The sequence below is a fragment of the Geotrypetes seraphini genome, chromosome 1 (assembly GCF_902459505.1).
Source record: "Geotrypetes seraphini chromosome 1, aGeoSer1.1, whole genome shotgun sequence".
Lineage (NCBI taxonomy): Eukaryota > Metazoa > Chordata > Amphibia > Gymnophiona > Dermophiidae > Geotrypetes > Geotrypetes seraphini.
The window spans coordinates 315842407-315864795 of NC_047084.1; the positions used below are offsets into that span (position 1 = coordinate 315842407).

Below are 22389 nucleotides of genomic sequence, written 5' to 3' on the forward strand. Positions count from 1 at the left end.
AGCGTAAATAGCTCGACTAAGTAACAGCATTGGTTAGATTAAATAAAAATAGCATTTTGCTATTAGCTCCTCTGCTTCTTCTTATTCCTAATTTCTTTCACTACCTTTTTTTTGAGCAGATATATATCAAGCTTCAGAAGAGTACCAAAAGATGGCAATTTCCATAAAATGAAAAGCTTAATAACAAAAAATATTCCCATGAAGCTGAAGAGAGCAAAGCTCAAAGGGAAGGAAAAATTATGTTCTTACCTGTCAATTTTCTTTCCTTTAGACGCAGCAGATGAATCCACAGACCAATGGGATAGCACACATCTACCAGCAGGCGGAGATAGAGAAACTGATTAACAGGTGGTCCTATTGGCTGGCACTCCTCCTGTATCTTCAGTATAGCTCCTTGCCCAAGCATCCGTAACCATCAATAGGCATAGCTTGTAAAAAACTTATTTCCCATAACAAATCTCAAAAGGCAATAAATACAGAATACAACCATCAATAATAACAAACTTCGAAAGTTGCAAAAGAAACAACCAACAGACAATATTCAGAAAGGGTGGGGCTCTGGATTCATCTGCTGCGTTTAAAGGAAAGAAAATTAACAGGTAAGAACATAATTTTTATTTCCTTAGCAACAGCAGCAGATGAATCCAGAGACCAATGGGATGTAGCAAAGCAATCCTCAATCTAGGTGGGAAGCAAACACTGCCTCCGCAACAACCGAAGCACTAAACGCATCCACTGCATGTGCCCCCACATCCAGCCGGTAATGCCGAGATAAAGCACTCTCGGAAGACCAAGGAGCCGTGAAACAAAACTCCTCCAAGGAAAAAACCTCTGGACCAATTCCAAGTAGCAGCCATCGCTCTGGCAGAATGGTCATGAAGTTCTTTCGCCAACCGCTTCCCTGCCATCAAGCAAGTGTAAATAATGTCCTCCTGGACCCATCGAGCGATGGAGGCTTTGGACGTTTGAGGCGTCCCTTGAAGAATACAAAAAGGTGATCTAAACAACTAAAAGTCGTTAGAAACCTAGCTTGCGGAGGACGCTACGCACTTTCAAAAAATGCAGTGAATAAAAGCACGTCTCCCCATTTCTCCTCCCAGGAAGAAGGAAGGAAAAGAAAGGATGACACCTACTTAGAAAGAAATTGTGGTACCGTCCGAACTGACACCCCAGATTTTGTAAATCAGAAATAGGAATCCCCACCGAACAAGGGCTGCAACTCAGAAAACCGCCGAGCTGAAGCCATGGCCACAAGAAACCCCGTGTTCAATGGCACAGCCCTTTAGAGTCTCAAAAGACAAGGATGAAATGAAGCCTTCGGTAAACTGTGAAGAAGTACCTTAAGACTGTACTCCAGACAGGGCTTTCTAAGAGGTGTATGAATATACCGTACTCCGTTTAGGAACTGAACTATATGAAGCTGAGAAGTAAGCGAAGAGCAATATACCTAGCCCTTGTAACAAGCTAAGAATGGCACTTGAAGCTGAAGTGAACTGAATGCTAAGCTCTTGGCAATACACTTGTGCCAAAAAAGAACTCTGGAAGGGTGCAAATGTTGAGAAGTACCCAAGAAAGGAAAAACCTCCAAAAGGAAGCAGAAGCCACAGGTGAAGACATCTGTATCATAAGAACATAAGAATTGCCATCACCGGATCAGACCCTGGGTCCATCAAGTTCGGTGATCCGCTCACGCGGAGGCCCAGCCAGGTGCGACCTGGCAAAAACTTTGTCACCGGTATCCCTCTATTTGCCTTCCGAGGAGATGTGCATCTAACTTGCCCTTAAATCACCTGGATAAGAGAAGAAACAACCTGCTTCACATAACCCTTACATGTCAGCCATGACTTTTCAAAAGCTAGGACGTAATACCAAAGTAGTACGAATATCCATGTTGATCGGACCCTGTCGAAAGACTCATCAGATCCGCATAGCAAGGATGGCACAGCCAATCCAGAAATTCTACAAATACTTGCCCTGAAAGTGAGCTCGAGATGGAAAATCCAAACCATCATCAGCCAGGGGAAAACACTGAAAAAAGAGAAACCAGAGGCGAGAAAGAAGCCACGCTGCTAACCCCTCTGACTCCCACTCCCTGTGCCCGCCGAAGAAGCTAGGAAGCTTAGAATTTCGAGACGAGGCCATGAGATCTAGTTCCAGAAGATCTCACTTCCATAAAAAGAGCTGGAACGCCTGAGCCAAAATTCTCAATATCCAGGATGTAGAAGATTTCACTATTACTAACATTTACACTTTCTAGAGCATACACAGCGCTGTATATTGTAACATACAATAAATGGGCCATGCTCAGATTTCGCGGAGAGAAAGTCTATCCAAACTCTTTTCCTGACCCATAAAATGATCTGCCAACAGAAAAGGAAGATGAGGGTCTACCTATTGAAGCAGAACCACAACTTTACCCGCCAACTGAGTACATCACCTACTGCCCAGGTTGTAGAGAAATACCCCCATCATAATACTGACTGAAAAGACCTTCAGTGTCATTCCGAAAGAATGGTCTGAAGCTCCAGAAAGGTAGCCTGACCATGCGCCAGAGTAGAAGAATAAACAAATACTGAGTTGCCTCTTAAGACCAGACTCCTGGAGCTGAGGATGGAAGGCACCAAGCCCCCCAACTCGACAGCCCGGGATGTTTGGTGACCATGAGCTAGTCCAGCAAAGACCGAGGCATGCCTTTGAAAAGAGAAATCTCACTGAGCCAACAAATCATACAAAGCGATGCTTGAGGAGCCTACCAAATAATTGGAGACCTGAGATACTGGGAACCACTGGAACAAAAGCGACTGCTGTAGCGTTATAATGGGAAAGCAAGCCAAAGTTCCCAGTGTAGTCAGCAACATGGATCCTAGAACCTGTACAGAATCCCATACTCTTGGTCATGGGGCCGAAGAAGAATGCAAACCTGAGACGGTGACCCATCGCCCTAGTCTCTGGGAAGAAACACATTTCTCTCCTAAATGAATAAAAACATCTCCCCGATATACCTACAAATAGTACAGGAGAAAAGATCGCTGTGCAAATTCGAAGATTCACGTCCAAAGAACTGAGGAAAAGAAACCACCCTTTTCGTGTCAGTCTAATGGCCCGACTGGAAGACGTCCGAATCAAGCAGTTATTCAAGAAGAAAGTAGGTGAATCGCCTGGTAGTGCCAAAACGGTACCACTGCCTACATTTTCTAAAATGTTCGTGAAGCCCTGGGTAGGCGAAATGGCATGTGCCAAAACCGAAAGCACTGCTCCAAGAGAGGCAAACAAACCTAGTGCCGATTTGGAGTCCATAGTGAAAATGTAAAGATTCTCCCAGTTTTTCTGCAGAAATGTGTAACCCTGAGAAACTAATTCAGCAGAATGGGATCCAGCCTGCCCAATGCCCCCGTCTTGGGCACCATGCAGTAAGTGGAACAAAGTCCCTTAATTCCTGAAGAACTACAAGAACTGCCCTGAGGACCAGTAACACTTAAAAGGGAAACACAAAACATAGAGACTCCAAGAATGAACCGGAAACCTGAGGAGGATGCAAAGTTGCAAGCATCCTGAAAAATGTTCACAGCCCCCTGACCTGACATTATAGCGTCTTCCCCCTCATGAGAAAGCCTGAAGAGTCATTGGAAGAAGTCAAGATCCCCTCAGAATGAAGTGCAGAAGGTCAGGGAACGGCAGGATGAGAACTGTAGGATCTGTAAGAAGAAAGAAATTCTCCTAGGAAAAATCAAGTTTCGCAATGTAAAGAGGAGTATACTGGAACCATGAAAATAGTACTAACTCCATGCAACGTGAGCGAAATACGTATGTCCTTTAAAGTGAATACGTACTAGATCTTACTGCTGATCTCACTGTGCCGTGATTTGTCGTATGTCGACCCAGTCCGGAGACAAACCGAGACTGGATGACCTAGCACTGGTCAGAAACTCTCTGGTAATCCCCTTGAGTGCTAACCCCAGAGTCCGATTAAACTAGCAGCTTCCTTCAAGTGAATACAGCAGGAACACAGACATAGACATATAAATCTGCCCAAGCTTGTCCTAAAGCTGGTGAAATACGTACAACTTGTATGAACCGGAAAGGAGAGAAGCTGCAGCATACCCTGCCCAAAGTCAGCAAGAAATAAACTACCGGAATGCTGCAGCTCTCCCGAGCCATCGGGAGACCCAAGCACGCGCCTGATTCTCGCCGACACGTGGCCGCTGCATCAACGCTCAAAGAAACATAGTCTGATTCAAGCCCCATAAAATTTACCCTGCCGCGACCTGCATAGAAAGAAAATCAGACTCGGGGAATGACTAGAAGAACAGTGCGGTGCTTCCCACAGTGCCAGAAAAAACATGTCCCATCTCATACGCGCTGCTATAAACCGGCACCTGCACAATCAGTTGCACATGGCCGCAACAAACACCAATGAAAGAGAGCCTCAGAATAAACAGGACTACTACTGCTGCACTGAAACCCAACGAGGAGAACAAGTGCGAGCATGAAATCGCACCACTACTGCCGCGCTGTAACCAACAAGGAAACCAAGCGCGTGCATACAAAGGGCGGGAAAGTCCCGGCTCCCTCAACGGATTTCTAGTCATAAAACTTAGCCTCAATAAAATATCCATTCCTTAAATGTACGTTGACCGAACCCACAGTACTAAGACTCCCAAATAGAACCTGAAGTTCAAACAACAGTAAAAAAACATATACATACTCACAAGCTTGTTGTTAGGGCCGGTTGAAGCCAGTAAGAGCTGGTTGTGCAGCACTAACAGGGCAGAATGTAGCAACTGTGGTCTCCCTTTTTTTTTTTTTAAACAAAGAAGGGAAAGAAGAAAAAAATCGAGACCCAGTCAGACCCTCTAGCAATGGAGGAAGGGTGAGGCAGGGACCTGGGAGGGCCCAGGTATAACCCCTAAAGCCATCACCGTTCAGCCGGACACCCCTGTCTCACTGAAGAGAAACTTCAACAGGAGAAATAAAATTGCCATCTCACTGAAGAGAAACCTCAACAGGAGAAACAGAATGGCAATCTCACTGAAGAGAAACCTCAACAGGAGAAAATAGTTTTCCAGTCACAGCCAGAATTCAGGAGCTAGTTGAATAGCGACCATCACCTGCTGGGAGATAGAGCATACTGAAGATACAGGAGGAGTGCCAGCCAATAGGACCACCTGTTAATCAGTTTCTCTATCTCTGCCTGCTGGTAGATGTGTGCTATCCCATTGGTCTCTGGATTCATCTGCTGCTGTTGCTAAGGAATGGGAGAGAATACTTTTTTCACCAAGACATCTGGAAGAGACTTCCAGTGAAGATAGGGTATAATTCAAACGTGCATAGGTTTAGACCAGGGGTACCCAAATGGTTGATCACCATAGACCAGTAGATCACAAAGGCAAAGCGAGTCGATCGTGTTGCCTTTGCGCTTTTGTTCTTGTTCTTCCTGCCTACCCAAGCCAGGCCAGACGCATACAAGTGCCAGACCCACAAGAGCTGCCTGGCTGGCCTGGCCTCCGATGTCAGAATTGACGTGGAGGGGGGGGGGGGAAGGCTTGTGGGCTCGGTGCTTGTACGCACCAGGCCTGGCTCGGGGAAGCAAGGAAAAATCAGCGTGGTAGCTTGGGGGGCAGGGAGAGAGAGAAAGAAAGATAGGCAGGCAGGGGGAGAGAGAAAGACAGAAATAATGAGGGGGCAGGGGAAGAGAGAAAGAGAGAGACAGAAAGAAAAGGGGAGGGGGCAGAAAGAAAAAGGCAGAAATAAATAAATATTGGATTTACAGAAGGAAGTGCAACTAGAGAATCATGAAATCACCAGACAAAAACGTAGGAAAAATTATTTTATTTTCATTTTAGTGATCAAAATGTGTTCGTTTTGAGAATTTATATCTGCTGTCTATATTTTGCACTATGGCCCCCTTTTACTAAAACACAATAGAGGTTTTTAGCGCAAGGAACCTATGAGCATTGAGAGCAGCGCAGGGCATTCAGCGCAGCTTCCTGCGCTAAAAACCGCTATCACGGTTTAGTAAAAGGGGAGGGGGTATATATTTGTCTATTTTTGTATAGTTGTTACTGAGGTGACATTGCATATTTTAAAGTCATCTGCCTTGACCTCTGAAAAAAATCCCGAATACAAATGAAAATTAACATTTTCTCTGCGTACAGTGTGCTTTGTGTTTTTTAAAATTTTATTGTTAGTAAATCATTTTGACTTGGTCATTTTAAAAGTAGCTTGCAAGCCAAAAAAAGTGTGGGCATCCCTGGTTTAGACACATATGGCCCTTGGTAGCAGAGGGAGGGAAAGAGAAAAGCAAGCTGAGTTACAGGCAAGTATAATATGGAACATGTAATCAAACTGAAATAATAATTAAGAGGGATCTTCTATTGGAGGGTATTAAGCTTTTAATGTACAGTTCGTGTATAGAAAATTGCTATCACAGAATCACATCAATTTGTGGCAATTTACCTGTCATGCTTAAATTGCACATTACTGAATTTTTCAGAATTTTTCTTTCAGGGGTTATGGAATGGGCAGAGAATGGCTGAGGAAGCAGCATGCCAGCTTGCACATTACACTTAGGGCTCCTTTTACGAAGGTGCGCTAGCGTTTTTAGCGCACGCACAAGATTAGTGCGCGTTAGCCAAAAAACTAACGCCTACTTAAAAAAAGGTGGTAGCGGCTAGCGTACCTTTATAAAAGCAGCCCTTACAGTGCATGCGTCTGTGTTAATTTTTAAAGTTATTCGCTGCAATATTCCCTGGTACCTGACTCAGGTGATGAAGCTTTATCAGCCTCTCAGAACATTAAGATCAGAGGGAACGCTGTGACTATCAACAGATGAATTATCAAAAGTATGTTATGTTAATATGAGTATCTATGATTTCAGTCGAAGGTGTACTTTTATGGAATAATCTGACAGGACCGTTGAGGTTGATTTCTGATAGTCAGAAGTTTAAGAAAGTATTGAAAACAACTTTGTTTGTGGAGACTTTTAGAGTTATGATACTAATTGTGAACGTTTTAGATGAATTTGTTTTGTCTATTTGTAATATGATGATTGCATTTCATAAACCGCTTATGTTTAAGCGGGTTGGAATTTTTTTTTTTTTTTAAATGAATGAGTAAATAAATAACCGGGAGCAGATACTGTGCGATTATCTGAATCTGCAACACAAAATAGTGGGAATACTCCTCCTTGATGGAGCATTTTGTTTTGGGCTTACTATTCAATAAAATGAAGGGCTCCTTTTACTAAACTGCATTAGGGCTTTAATGCGCGGAACAGCGCATGCTACATTGCCACACACATTAGACCTTAACGCCAGCATTGAGCTGGCGTTAGTTCTAGCCACGTAGCATGCGGTAATTTCCTGTGTGCGCTAAAAACGCTAGCGCACCTTAGTAAAAGGAGTCCTAAATCATCCAATATACCTTTTCTATTCCCACCTTCTGACTCACTGCCTTGATCTTACTACACTCAAGAACAGTCTCATTCCTATTTGTTCTCCACATTTGTTCTATTTTCTCACGCTACTAAATTAAAGAATATAGTACAGAAAAGCTTAAAAGAATGATGTTTTTGCAAAAAATAATGCAATTCATCAAACTCCAAAATGTAGGAACATATGTGTGAAAGCTAAATTAGGCATGTTTGCAATGATTGGAGAGTCCATACAATAATATAGTTATCTGCTGCCATCTTCTGTATGTGTTATTGTTTGTTTTCATATTTCTTTAGTAAACCTTAATAAGGATTTTATAAGATTTTAGAAATTGTGTTCCCCTGAATATGCTCTATACTAGTTTGTGAAACACTTACGTCTTTCTTTTCTTTAAGTTCAATATTTTTATTGATTTTGAATAAAATACAGAAACATTCAACAAACAAAATATTCAGGAATGTCATCAAGTATTAAACATGTCTTTCTGTCCCCCTCTTTTACTAAGGTGCACCAACTAATTAGTGTGTGCTAATCGATTTAGCGCGCGCTAATCACTAATGTGTCTATAGACTAACATGCATGTGTTAGCGTTTAGCGTACGCTAATTGGTTAGCATACCTTAGTAAAAGAGGGCCTATGTGTCTGTGTGACATGAACTAGGAGCCTCTGTAGATTTTCCCTCTGTGGCTTCTTGATAGACCAACTCTTAACATGGATTGTATGGCATCCTCATCTTATCCTGGTGGCTCTAGATTGACCCCATCAGTTATGATATGTGGACCAAGTGTAGTGTTGATGGCTGAGTTACTCCCACTGCCTAGGGGATATGCTGTAGGCTGTTGCCCTTACTCTGCAGCATCTTCTCAAGCTGGGGATGGTGGAGTCTGTCCCAGTGGCAGACCAGAGCCTGAGGGTTATTCAATTTATTTCCTTGTCTCAAAGAAAGGAAGCTCTTTTTGGATCATCTTGAATCTGATAGGGGTGAATGTCCAGCATTTTTGCATGAAAACTCTTCAGTCTGTGATAGCCTCAGGATAGGTGATAAGTAGGTGCTAGTCTCTCGGGACTTCGAGCATCCTTTGCCACTCCCCACTAGGGCAACAGTAAGGCTGGAATGATGTGGACAAATGAAGTGTGTTAAATTTTTGGACTACCCTAATTGGCACTGCCTAAAAATTTAAAATGAAAGTGCACTTGGATGTTCGTATCAGGTTCAGTGGATGACGTCATCCACATGTGAGAATATTATGCCTGCTTGTCTTCAGAGAAACTCCCTTATTTGGTAGTTAGGCTACACTTGGTGCATCCCAGAATATACCAGGCAGTGCTGGGTGCAGCCATTTTGATGACAACATCTCAGAGGGAGGAATGCCTCCTTTGGGGTTTCTGTGCCTGCCTCAGGGGAGGGGGGGGGGCAAGGAAACAATGATGAGAAAACTGAGAGACTTGCAAAGGAGATATTAGCATTAATTTATTTAATGCTTTTGCATGCATTTTATGGTTTTCAGATTTTAATTGAAAGGGATACATTAGAGATATGGGGAAATGGACTGATCAAGCATTTAAGGACAATCTTCGGTAAGAACTGATGGTTGCACTATAAGGCCATCAGGAATTCCTTCTTATACAGTAGTTCTTAGTGGAAAGTGATTAGTTAAGCAGTTTATACAGAACACTCAAAACCTGTGAAAGTAAGTTAGATTTTTCAAACAGCTTCTTGTATGAATTTAATGAACTTTTTTCCTTGCATTTTATGGCTTTCAGGTTTTAAACTGTATTACATGGCAGAAAGGAAAATCAAACTGCATATCTCTGAAATGATGGCACTTGCAAAAACCACAGCTGGCTTCTTAAATACATCCAGACTGAAAAGGTCTAAAAGTAAATCTTTATCAGCAGGCAAGCTAACTGCACAGACATGTAGCATGGTCTCTCTGGCAACTAGCCTGAAATACAGATCCTTGAGCTAAAATCTTTGCTTTACATGAATACCATCTCTGCTATCACAGAGTTGTGAGGAAGTAATCAATTTAAAATAATTCATTACAAAAATTATAGTACAACCCTCAAACTTTAAAATAAACCTGGAATACGTTTCACCTCATTACTGTACTAAGTGGAAAGCAAATTTTAAAAAACCTGCTGTTTTGTAAATTAAAAGTATAGAGGAAAGAGCATTAATGAAGATACCATTTTGATAGCTACAGGGGTTAGAGGTAGAAAGTTATTTTGCATACATTACCTAACAATAATGAAGAACGAATTGCTTAGTTGTCTTGGGAAGGAAGAATTTCTGCCCATTCGCTAACGTGGGCCAGCAGCAGATGGCACCCGTCAGTCATTTATAGTCATTTCATTACCCTGCAGTCCTGAAAACATTCTTCTAACTCAGTGGTTCTCAGCCAATGCGTCAAGACTCACTGGTGTGTCACCAAAAATTTTATACCAAGCTTGTGCTTTCCTTAAAACAACAGATAGGGGACCTTCATGTACATTTTCCAACTCTAGCAGCAACTTAAAGAAATTGTCAATATTAATATACTAGCAGCAGTAAGATGGGGGCTATCCAGTCTTTTGCACCGCCACGTTTGATTATCTCCAAGTTGGTGAGAGGTCTTACATGTGTACTCGGTGCAAAGAACTCTTTGCATTCAGGGAATGGGTTCGATGTCTTGAGGCTGGAGTAGCAGACTTGGAGGAGCTGAGGAAGACAGAGAAGTACATAGAGGGACCTACAGGGACATTGTAGAAAAGTCCCACCTCTACTCTGGAAGCCTCTGTGCTGCCTTGGAGGCTTCTTAAAGGAGAGCATCACCCTGGTGGAGAAGGGGACCACCAGGGGATACAAAGTCCTCTCACAACGAGGATGAATCTCCAGGGGCTTCTGCCCACGAGGGAAGGGATGGGATGGCCATTATAGAGGGAGATTCGATTATTATGTATGTGGATAGCTGGGTGGCTGGAGGAAATGAGGATAGCTTGGTCACCTGCCTGCCTGGTATGAAGGTGGTAGACCTCACGAGTCACCTAGATAAGATTTTAGACAGTGCTGGGGAGGAGCCTGCTGTCTTTGTACATGTGAGTACCAATGACATAGGGAAATATAGTAGGAAGGATCTGGAAGCTAAATTTAGGCTCTTAGGTAGGAAGTTAAAATCCAGAATCCAGAGTAGCATTGTCTGAAGTGTTCCCTGTTTCATGCGAAGGACCCAAGAGACAGGCAGAGCTCGAGTTTCAATGCATGGATGAGATGATAGTGCAGGGAGGATTTTAGATTTGTTAGGAACTGGGCAACATAGTAAGGAAGGGGAAATCTATTCTGCAAAGATGGGCTCCACCTTAACCAGCGTTTAACCAGGCTGCTGGAGCCAACTTTTAAAAAGAAGACAGAGCAGCTTTTAAACTAGAAAATGGGAAAAGGCCAACAAGTCACTCAAAAGGACATGGTTCAGAACAAGGTATCATCATAAAAGGGAAGACAGAGCATCCCGAAAGCAAGATTGCAATACAGGCCATGGTAGACCAGGTTTCCTTAAATACAGAGCAGGCTGATTTTAAAGATTGGAAATTATCCATGCCAACTGCTAAGCAAATGGTAGATAGGATACACTCTATGTATTATAAGATGTACTAAGGGTACACTCTATGTACATAGGATACACTATGATGTACTATGCAAATGCCTAAGAAACAAGTAGCCTAAGAAACAAGATGGGAGAATTAGATAGATATAATAGGCATCTCCAAGACCTGGTGTGAAGGAAGATAATCAATCTTCTTCGGAAAGTCCCCCTAGGTCCTGGCCAGCCTCAGACAATGAAGCAGATGCACCCTGGGAGCCCCCGCCCCCCTCATGCGCCTTCAGGTGCATTGCTAGACTTCCCTTTGGAAGTATGGCTGTCCTGAAAGGCTCTTCACATCAAATAATCAAATTCCAGAGAAAATGCCATATTAGGCAGTGCTAAGGCTCCTGAATAGGACTCCAGCTTACGTCTCTTGAGTTGCACGGCCTCTGCGTCCCTGCATTTAAGACACCCACCATTCTGGGGCTCTAGAAGGAATTCAGCTCCAAACAACAGGCTTCCCACCTATTCTTCGGCCCTAGAGAGTAAAGGGCAGGCTAAGCCGACTGCTCCCATCCCCCTTTACGTGCTGTGCGGCACGTGGCACAAGGGCACTCTTCAGGTGCCCATCCAGTGCAAACCTGGCATGAGTTAGGGTTAAAAGAGCCAGAGGACTCTATCCCTGCCAGTTTTGAGGCAAAACAAGGTAATTTGAAGCTTCTAGAGAACTTAAATAAATCTGGAAATCCAAAACGGCCACTACTGCAGCATTTTGGCTCCAAAACACTTAAACAAAAAGAAAAAAAAAATTCAGGATTTTAGAGGTGGAGGAATCTAAAGGAACAGGAAGAAACCTTTAGAAACAAGATTGACAGACTCCCCCACCCCGTATTTTCCTTATAGGCTACGACAGCTTACTCATTGTGACCTGTGCTGGCAATGTGCTGCAGCCTGCCTCAGCTCCAAAGGTAGCTGGATCTGGGAGAAGAAATCACTGCCTAAAAACAGAACACCCTTCCAGTGCTGAATCTTTGGGCTTGCTAGTATAACCGGTGTCTCATTAAACCTCCAGCTACTGTGGACCCAAAGAAGTAAAAAGGGGGGGGGAGGGGGGAGATAAAAACGCAGCTGGAACCCTGTGAAACCCTGCTGAGCTCCTAATAATAATAATAATAGTCAGTTTATATACCGCAAGGCCGTAAAGGTCCCTGCAATGCAATAGACAAGCAATGCTCCAAATAAGCTTCTGCAGGCTGGCCAACAAGTACCACAAGTGACTAGCCTTCAGCTGAAGACTGCAGTCTGCTTCTCCTTCATGCAGGCAGAGCTGTATAATAATAATTTTATTTTTGTATACTGCCACACCACATAGGGCTCCTTTTATGAAGCTGTGTTAGCGGTTTAACGCGCATAATAGCATGTGCTAATTTGCCGGCCGCACTAGCCGCTACCGCCTGCTAATGCGGGGTTAGCGCTCGCTAAAAAGTTGCGTGCGATAAAGCTTCTAACATGGCTTCGTAAAAGGAGCCCATAGTTCTAGGCAGTTCACATATAGAGAAAAATTATACAATCAATAAGTAAAATACAATTGACTTAAAATTCATTAAAATCAAACTAAAATAATTTAAAATCAATATACAATTTACCAGTCAAGATTCAAGACATCAATCTACAAATTTATCAAACAAATCAGTTTTTAGCAGCTTCCTGAAAGACATGTATCCTCAACTCTGAAAGCTCTTAGCACTGAAAGGAAGCAAAAAAGACTGCGAAAAGACAGACAAAAATAAAGAAATGAGCAGCAGACTAGAGATCCTTTCTGACATACGCAGAAGGAAAAACTGAAGGGGGCAGCAGAGACTTCTGGTAAAGTAGGAGGGATTCAAAAGATAGAGTGGATTTCTTCTGCACAGCTCGTGAGCACTGAGATACCTGAGCATATTGGTCACTTGTCCTCTGATGTTTGTTGGCATTGTCAAGCTGACTGTGGAACATTAACTCATTTGCTCTATACTTGTAAAACTCTAAAGCCCTTCTGGGATGTGGTTTGGTCCATTGTTTGCCAGATTTTTTTTTTCTGAGTCCAGCTTACTCTTTCCATTGTGATCTGGAGAAGCACAGTGTTGGGGGATGTATTAACTGAGGATCAAGCTAGATCATTTGATCTATTATTTGCTTTAGCTCTTAAAGTGATCCTAAAAAACTGGAAAATTCAGAGAGATTTACGTGTCTATGTTGTGGAATTTAGTTTGCCTAACATACAAATTTGAATTACACAGTTCTTTATATACTTCTCGTTCATATAAAGTTGCCTGTACGTGGTCTTCTTTCCAACAATATGTATTTTCATGAACCTTCTTCATGATTTTTTTATATTGTGTTTCTGATTTCTAGTGTATGCACAATGCCTTTGCTTATGTCTCTATTTTTCAGCCTTTTTTTCTGATCCAGGTACTGCTCATGGTTATTCTGTTATGTGTTTTGTTTTTTTGAAAAAAAATTTCTTTAATAAAGAATATTTGAACTAAAAAAAAGAAAGAAATGGTTTCTATATAATGCCATAGCTATTTTGTTCTGTGTGTTTCAAGATTAGAGTCTCTTGTGATTGCTAAAATGGAACTGCAACATAACACGATCATGCTGATATAGCATATTCCTGGAAATGCTGGCAAGATTGCAATATTTGGACAACCAGCCAACTTAAATCATTTCATGAATTGCAATCGGAATTATATTTTTTATTAACTATAAAAAACTATGGCCTCCTTTTATCAAGCCGTAGTATTGAATGAGTGTCAAGAGCCCATACTAAAATGCTCTACCATGGCTATGCAATTTGAGCAGTAGGAGTGATTGTTATGAATAGTCAGTTGTTAAGATGGAAGAGAAACAGTCTTCCTGGGAGTCTTCAGTAGTTGCTGTTAAGGAAACATGCTTGAATTTGCAAGAAATGGAAAATATGGAAAACTTCATGAAATGGGGGAATATAAGAATGCCAAAATTTCCTAAAGTGGATTCTGTTTCTCCTTAAGACATGTTTCCAAGTTATTGGAAAGAAGTACTGGAAATTCTAGAAGCAGCACTTCCATCTTTTGGAATAGTGCATTTGTCAACTAAATCGAGTTTGACTATTGATTCATTAAAGAACAGATGAATCCCTGGAAGAAGTCAACAAAAGTAGTAGATACGGCCAAATTAAATATTTCTACTTTGTTCCTGTAAAATATGGATATTGCTACATTGTTGGCTACTTTTCTTTAGGAATATGATAGGGATTGAATTTTTAAGTTTTATTTCATAGGAAGGATAAGAAGTTTTGAGGGTGTACAATTAAAATTTATCCAATGTTAAAAGGGAGATATAGATGCAGAGACAGATTATTTCTCACATTAAAATCTAAAGGTAACTTCTTTGGGGGTATCATATTTTCTTTATTATCCATGTAGATGTAAAGTGGTTTATCAGCAGAAAACCTCATCTTTTTAAAAATTTTTAGTTATTTATATACTGCCTATTAATTGTCTAAGCCAGTGTATCGCAAACTAGTGTGCCCCAGATGAGAGGCGTTGGCAGTCTAGTTTTATCAGTTATCAATTATTGCAATATAGTTATGTGGTCTGGTATCAAGAAGCAACTTCGAAGGGTCTATATGTTACAAAACATGGCGGTTTGGCTGATTTTCAATTTAAAAAGATCAGATCATATTACACATTATTTTCATAAGTTAGTTACTGTTGAAGGCATGTACTGTATTATGTTTAAGTTAGGTTGTTTTTGTTATAAGGCACTTCATGCTTTGCTACCTGGTTATTTACTGGATCACTTTGCATTTAATAATTCTCTTCACTCTTCGCAAAATCTGCCATTCTTTGTCTTTCTCCCGGCCAGAGGATACATGTTTAAGAAATTTCAGGATATATTGCTTTCTTAGCAGACAGCAAGCTGGGAATCAGAAATTCATGCTTTTTTAAATTAAATTCTACATCTTATCTCCAGTTTAGAAAACTGCTTGAAACCTACTTGTTTAAATTTTTTTATATGTACAGCATTTAAATATTTATTTATGATTGTCATATTAATTGTGTGAGTTATACTTGTAATTCACTGCTTATGAAGTTTTTTTATTGTTTTTTTTACCTGCATTGAACTGCAAGGTATTGCGGGAGAAACATAACACAACATTTTATTTCTATCTAATTTTTTTTATATGCTCATGTTACAGATTCTGTTTGTCCTTTGCTACATGGGGGGCATTTTTGAAAGAATGCCAAGTCAGAATTGGGATGTCATGCTCATAACGTACAAAATATCTTATAGCAATTTTTGAACAGGAAATATGTCCAGATTTCCTGCTTGAAAATATGTGAGAAAGATGTCTCCTTATGCTGGAGATGTCCATCCTGAACAACCATTTTACAAACAAACATTTCAAAAGTACCCTGGTAGTTGACCTATTTCATCAAAAGGGCTTTTATCACAGTAGCAGAATAGAGAGGAACATTCCAAACTAAACCAACACCTCAGAAGTTTCTGTAAAGACATCATCTTCTGTACCTACAAAGTAATGCAGCAAGGTGTTACAGTAATCTGGCCCAGGACTGGACAACAATTCAGACATTATTTCCGATATATGTTTATGCTGCACAAGTATAATGAAGCAGGCTTGGGCAAAAATAGCAGGAAGAACTGCTTCTTTTAAAAAAGAAAATACAAAAATTTCTGAGAGAATAAAGAAATGTCTTTTTCATTAGGAGTTATGCTCTAATTGATAGCTATAAATAATAATAATAACAACAATTTTATTATTTTATACCGCCGTCACCAGCAGTTCTAGGTGGTTTACATAAGAGTACTGAACATTCAGTGAAAAGTACAACTGTACATAAGATACATGATTACTTCCTCAAAGGGGAGCTTACATTATGACAGTTAAAAACAATCATTTAAAACACAGCAATAAAACTGCATACTACTGTATCAGGACTTTCCTAGTACATAGTTCTGTAATTAAATACATAATTAAAATTTCAAGACCTTTGGTTTAAGTAATAAATTTATCAAAAAAATTAGTTTTCACTAATTTCCGAAAGCAACAGTATGATGAGGCTTGATGGATACATTCACCTATCCAAATTTGCAGTTTGCCTGCTTGAAATGCAAGCGTCTGGTCCAAGAACGTCTTGTAGCGGCAGGATTTTATCTTAGGATAGGAAAAAAGATGGAAATTACAGGTATCCCTTGTAGACCTGTACAACTGGAAATGAGAGATAAAGTAGATGGGAGACAGTCCAAATATCAATTTGAAGCATATGCAAGCAAATTTGAATAAAACCCTTGCTTCAATGGGTAACCAATGTAATTTGCGATAATATGGGCTTACATGGTCCTGCTTTTTCAAACCAAATATTAATCTGACAGCTGTATTTTGGATTACTTTCAATCTTTTTAAATTATATTTAAAAGATCCTAGATAAATTATATTACAATAATCCAATATAGATAGAATCATCGTCTGTACTAGCCGACTAAACGATGCAAAGTCGAAGTATTTTTTAATGGTCCGCAATTTCCCCAAAGCAAAAAAAAATACAATTTCTTTACCAATAAATCTGTATGTTCGATTGGGGTTAGATGACATCTAGCGTAACTGCCAGGATTTTGGTAGAGGTCACTATTGGGTATTCATGTCTGTTGAGTTGAATTAATGTATCTGTAATTTTTTCGTTTGGACTGGCGAGAAAGAATCTAGTTTTTTTATTATTAAGTTTCAGCTTAAAATTGTTAGTCCAGTATTCGATCTGGTTTAAGATAAATGATAACTGGTTTTTTATTTCAACAGTGAAAGAGGTAAGCCGTATTAAGAAAAAGAGCAGATGCAGAGAAGTGAGCCATTATTCTACCTGTTCCATTGTCTCTCACAGCTGAATCTAGGAGTCAAATGCTGAATCCTCAGGCCACACAAGCCTGAGAGATGCATGAAGATTTCCAGGGGTCTAGATTCAAAGAACTATGAAATCCATGCTAACTATAATTTTTTTAACATTATAGTTAACAAGTATAATTTTTTTTAACATTACATTCTGCAAAGAAAATACAAATCAATTTTACATGCAATGCAGTAAGTGACTCAGCTAAGCTTTGTATGACTTACTGCTGGCTTAACATACCCATGATGGTAAAAAAGGGTGAACAGGTGGAGCCCTTCCCCTTCTCCCCCCTAGTACAGTGTACAAGCCAAGAACACCAACTGCAGGAACACCCATTTTGTCAGTGTTCTTTTTCAAGTTTCTGCTACAGGCATATGAAGTCACATGACAACTAAAGGATCCCAAAAATGCAGACCAAGTCACTATTCACAGAACTCCCCTTTCCAATATGTAATAATGTTCTAACTACACCATCTCTAAACCATAATTGCTATTCATTGACTTTATTTATTAGGAGTTATTAATAATAATAATAACTTTATTTTTCTATACCGCCATAATCTTGCGACTTCTAGGCGGTTCACAATGAAGAATAGCTGTACAATCAGCGAATTACAGTAAATTAAATAGATAGGAGGTCACTGAGCGGTCAGTGATTACAGGTGCAAGGTGGTTAGAAGCAAAAGTAAACATAGGTTGCAGTATAAGAATTAACTATTATACATAATACATTGAAAATGGTAGGACACCAGCGAGTATCTGGGTAACCATTGAGGAGAGGAAATTTTTTTTTTTTTTTGTAAACAAACAAAGAATGTAGGATACCTAGTATGAAGAAGAAATTCAGGGTAAGGTGTGGGAGTTTTGTTCGCGGAGAGAAAGTCTGGCTAGGACAGTGGTCTCAAACCCGCGGCCCTCCAGGTACTATTTTGAGGCCCTCGGTATGTTTATCGTAATCACAAAAGTAAAATAAAACAGTTTCTTTATCATATGTCTTCTAGCTATAAATTACAATATTATTATTAAGACTTAGCAAAAGGAAAGATTTATAAAATATAAAGAGTTTTTTTACCTCATGCAAAATGGTAAAATTATGTTCTTACCTGATAATTTTCTTTCCTTTAGAAGCAGCAGATGAATCCAGAGACAAGTGGGAATAGCTCACATCGACCAGCAGGTGGAGATAGAGAAACTGATTAACAGTTGGCCTTATAGCCTGGTATTCCTTCTGTCTATTCAGTTATGCTCCTTGCCCAAGCATCCAGAACAAGAGAATGAGCATCCAGAAAAAAAAACTTCTTTCCCGTAGCTACTGAACAATCCATAAATCTTAGAATTCAACTACCAACCATAACTCAACCGAAAAGGTGCAACCTAACCCGGCGACAGGAATATTATCGAAGGGGTGGGGCTCTGGATTCATCTGCTGCTTCTAAAGGAAAGAAAATTATCAGGTAAGAACATAATTTTACCTTCCTTAGCAAAGCAGCAGATGAATCCAGAGACAAGTGGGATGTAGCAAAGCAATTCTCAATCTGGGTGGGAAGCAAACGCCGCCTCCGCAACCACCGAAGCATCCAAAAAACTCATATCGTATGTGCTCACACATCCATGCAGAGACGTGGAGAGAAGGTACTCTCGGAAGACCAGTTAGCCGTGCGACAAATCTCCTCCAAGGGAAAAAAACTTCTGGGCTGAGCCCAAGAAGTAGTTAGCGTTCCAGCGGAATGGTCCTGAAGTTCAATCACCACCCGCTCCTCCGCCAGCCTGCAAGCATAAAGAATGTCCTCCTGGACCCACTGAGCGAAGTAGGCAACGGACGCCGCTATACGCCTGAGGCGTCCCTTGAAGAATATCAAAAGGAGATATATCTCACAAACAGTTGTTAGAACCGAGGTCGCGGAGAACGCACCCTACGTATCCAAAAAAAAAAATAGTGAATAAAAGCACTGCTCCCAATATCCCCTCCCAGGAAGGAGGAAGGAAGGAAGGGAAAGCGAGCATGCCGTCAAAGAAAGGATGACATCCTCTTAGAAAGATATAGTGGTACCATCTGAACTGATACCCTATATTTTGGAAATCAGAAATAGGAATCCCCGGTGAACAAGGACTGCAACATAGAAGATTGCAGAGCTGAAGCCATGGCCACACGAACACCCTGTTCAACAGCACAGCCCTTTGGAATCCTCAAAGATAAGGATGAAATACAGCATTCGGTAAACTGCGAAGAAATACGTGAAGAATGTACTTCCAACCGGGCTTTCCATGAGGTGCCCAAACATACCGCACTCTGTTTAGGAACTGAACCACATAAAGCTGAGAAGGAAACGAAGAGTAACTTACTCCGTCCTTGTAACAAGCCACGAAAGGCTCAAGAAGCTGAAGGGTACTGAACACTCAGCCCTTGGCAATACACTTGTGTCAAAAAAGGAACCCTGGAGTGGTCCAAATGATAAGAAATACCCAAGAAAGGAAACTAAAAACCTCCAAAAGGAAGTAGAAACCACAGTAGAAGATGTCCGTAGCACCCAGATAAGCGCAGAAAAAAAACGCGCTATGCCTAACCAGTACAAGGCAGCCAAGACCTCCAAAAAGCTAGGTCTGAATACTACAGTAGTACTAATATCCATGTTGAGTGGTCCCCAGGTGAGCAACGACAGATACCCGGACATATCTGTATCCCAGCTGTCTAAATACTCACAAATACGTCTAACAAGGATGGTGCCGCTAATCCAGAGAATCTACAAACCCGCGCCCAGCAGTCGAGCTCGAGATGGCCAAACCAAGCCATGATCAGGCAGAGGGTAATATAGAAAAAGAGATGGCAGAGGCGATAAAGGAGCCACGCATCAACCTCCTATAACTGCCACTCCCTGGGTCCGCCGGATAAGCAAGGAAGCCTAGAAACGAGAGACGAGGCCATGCGAACTTGACCCAAGTGATCTCATGTTCACAAAAAGAGCAAGAACGCCAGAGCCCCAAACTCAATATCCCGAATGGAGAAGATATTAGAAGTACTGACATGCCCACTCTCCAGAGTATACCTTACTCTGTACCAAACAAGAAATGGTCTATGCTCAGATATCATGGAGAGTCTATCTAAACTCTTATCCAGATGCATGAAAGGATTAGCCAACAGAATCTGAAGATGACAGTGCACCCAATGGAAGTCGAACAACGTCGCCTGCCAACTGAGTACAACACATACTGCCCAAGCTGTAGAGAAATACTCCCGTCCAAATACTGATCCAAAAGGACCCCCAACGGCCTTCTTGAGGAAAGATCTGAGGCTCCAGCAAAGTAGCCTGACCCTGTTCAAGAGTAGAAGAAAGAACCATTACTGAGCTGCCTCCAAAGTCCTGACCCCTATAGCTGCGGACGGAAGCCAACGAGTCTCCTCACCCCGACCGTCCGGGATGGGCGGTGGTCAAAAGCTAGTTCAGCAAAGACCCAGGCATGTCTTGAAAAGAGAATCACGCCGAGCCACTAAAACAAACCTAGAGATGCATGGGGAGCCATCCAAATAATGGAGATACCGGAAACCACCAGCACAAAAGACGACTGCTGTAGCGAAAGAAGGGAAAAGCAAGCCGAAATCCCCAGTGTAGTCAGCACTAAGGATCATAGAAACTATACAGAATCCCTTGTTCATCGCCCTGGGAAGTGGAGAAGAATGCCAATCTGAAACTGAGATCTACACCTAAGTTTCTGGCAGAAACACCCGTGTCTCCAAAATGCCCAGCTGCATGTATAAAGAACTGAGGAAAGGAAAACCACCCTTCTTGCTTCAGACAAATGTCAGGAAGTCATCCGAGACAACAGGCAGACTAGCAGAAATTGGATGAATCGCCTGGAAGCGCCAAAACGGTACCATCGCCCACCTCCACTAAGCGTTCGTGAAGCTACAGCTAGACGAAATGGCAAGTGCTAAATCCAAAAGCGCTGCTCTAAGAGAGGCAGGCAAACTTAGTGCTGCATCGGAGTTTATAGAAAAAAAAGGAAATCGACTCCCAGGTAGGCAACCGAAAAGTGGAACTCTGAGAACTACGTTAGCAGAATGGTATCTAGTCTGCCCCATGCCCCCGTCATGGCCACCATGTAGGTATCGGATTCTCCAGAACTACTAGACCCGTCCCGAGGACGCGGAAAGCAATTAAAGAGAACCCCAAAACATGGGGACTTCATGAACGAACAGAAAACCTGAGGAGGAGGCAAAGGGACAAGTAACCTTAAGAAAAAACACACAGTCCCTGCCGTTGAAGGATAGAGACTACTCCCCCATGAGAAAGCCCGCCAAGGCCCTGGAAGGGTTTAGGATTCACACAGAATGCAGTGCAAAAAAGTCAGTAAATGGCAGGATGAGCAATGGAGGAACTTTAAGAAGAACGACATTATCTTAGGGGAAACCCCAAATCAAGGTGCATACAGCAACCCATCAAACAGTTCGAAAACTGGGAGACTGAAGAAAATAAACTGTACACAGTCGCCTCCGACACCGGGGAGAAACGCATTCCACCTTACCGTGAGGAACCTACCCTGAAATGCCAACTCATAGAAGAGGAGAAAAGAGCTTCTAGGAAATGTGAAGGCACATTCAACTAACTGAAGAAGAGAAGCTCAGAGAAAGAAACCAGCAACAGACCGACAAAGAGACTGCCTGGAATACATCTGAAACAAGCAGATGGGTAGGAAGGAAAGTAGCCGAATCTCATGGAAGAATCTAAAGGACACCACTGCCCCCCTTTCCAACAGGTGACCAGACCAAAGACTATCAGGTCCCAAGAGAGTCAACCAACTCGTAATACCGACATACTTAAATGGTGATCTCATTGTGAGATCATCAAGGTGCACCTGCAAGGTAGAATGCCACAATTATAAAATGTGCTGGGAGAGCTGGTTGGGATCTGAACCCATGATCTCTGGAAGAGGAGCACAGGGCTTTTACTTATTGAGCAATAGCCGCTCCCAATCCTTCAGCTCTGGTCCTACCTTGCCTCTCAGAATAGGCTGTAAAAAACCGTGTTTTTTTTTTTTTTTTTTTGTATGAGGCACCGCACCACCTGAAAGAAATATGGGCACTCTCTGGTCACCTACCGCCCCGTGCCACAGCCAACCCATGGCGTTGCCCCCACTAAGCGTAGACGGCCAAACTTATGGCAGAACCACTGGTGCGAGGGCATAGGGACAAAACTGGACCGCCCGAAGAACAACCAGCTGCCTCTCGACAAGAGACATCCCTGGAACCTTCACAGCCATCAATGAACCCCGCAAACCGGAACAAAGCCGGTCATAACAGGGCCGACGTGTCTGACTAAACTGTCAGCTGCAGAACCAAACATATAGAACGTCGCGGCAAGCGCGTGGCCTGTTCGCGGTAAGACCAGCCGGCTCCCAACCAGGGCTGTAAAAAACAGAACTGAAGCACTCAGCTCAAACAGAAGTACACAGCCCACAAAGGAAAACTGA

The 22389-nt window shown here is 41.8% G+C and overlaps 1 protein-coding gene across 4 annotated transcripts in view; it reads right to left on the reverse strand.

Annotated features, from left to right (window-relative positions):
• The window catches only part of AIMP1 (aminoacyl tRNA synthetase complex interacting multifunctional protein 1), a 127983-nt gene that overhangs the window by 95026 nt on the left and 10568 nt on the right, over nt 1-22389 (reverse strand). The window contains exon 1 of one of the 4 annotated variants that reach the window (XM_033956579.1): nt 9676-9697. The exons of the other annotated variants lie outside the window; for them this stretch is intronic. The gene's annotated coding sequence lies outside the window, so the exon portion shown is untranslated. Of the gene's footprint in view, nt 1-9675; nt 9698-22389 lie in introns of those variants that run through there. 4 annotated transcript variants of the gene reach the window in all.